Genomic DNA, 819 nt, shown 5'->3' with positions numbered 1-819 from the left:
TATCTTTTTGAATAAATTAAATAGTATTGGATGTAGATCCTCTTTAAATGTAGAATTCTGCTGTAAATCCATCTGGTTCTGGGATTTTTTTGGTTGGGAGGTTTTGTATTACTGTTTCAATTTCTTTTTGTGTTATGGGTCTGTTTAACCTGTTAATCTCTTCTTGGTTTAGTTTTGGTGGTTCCCATGCCTTTAGATATCCGTCCATTTCTTTTAGGTTTTCAAATTTAGTAGCATATAGGTTTTTAAAGTATTCCCTTATAATGTTCTGTATCTCTCTGGTGTCTGTTGTGATGTTTCCCCTTTCATCTCTGATTTTGTTGATTTGGAGGTGCTCTTTCTTCCTTTTGGGTAACTGGGCTAGAGGTCTGTGAATCTTGTTTATCTTTTCAAAGAACCAGCTCTTAGATTTGTGGATTCTTTGTATTGTTTTCTTTGTTTCAATTTCATTAATTTTCCCCTGATTTTTGTTATTTCTTCTTGTCTGCTGGGTTTGGGTTTCATTTGTTGTTGCTTTTCAAGCGTCTTGAATTGCAATGTTAAGTCATTATTTGTGTTCTTTCCGATTTTTTGATGTAGGCGCTTAGAGCTATAAACTTCCCTCTCTGGACTACTTTCAGCATGTCCCAGAGGTTTTGTCATGTTGTATTGTCCTTTACATTTAATTCCAGGAATGCTTCTATTTCTTTCTTAATTTCTCTTTTGACCCATTCATCATTCAGGAGTGTGTTGTTTAATCTCCATGTGTTCATGTGGTGATTAGGGCTTCTTCAAGTATTGATTGTAAGCTTTATTGCATTGTGGTCTGATAGAATGCAT

The sequence above is a fragment of the Nannospalax galili genome, unplaced genomic scaffold (assembly GCF_000622305.1).
Source record: "Nannospalax galili isolate Female #2095 unplaced genomic scaffold, S.galili_v1.0 scaffold1128, whole genome shotgun sequence".
NCBI classification, from domain to species: Eukaryota; Metazoa; Chordata; class Mammalia; order Rodentia; family Spalacidae; genus Nannospalax; species Nannospalax galili.
The sequence above is the reverse complement of the archived record's forward strand: the minus strand, read 5'-3'. Positions refer to the sequence as shown.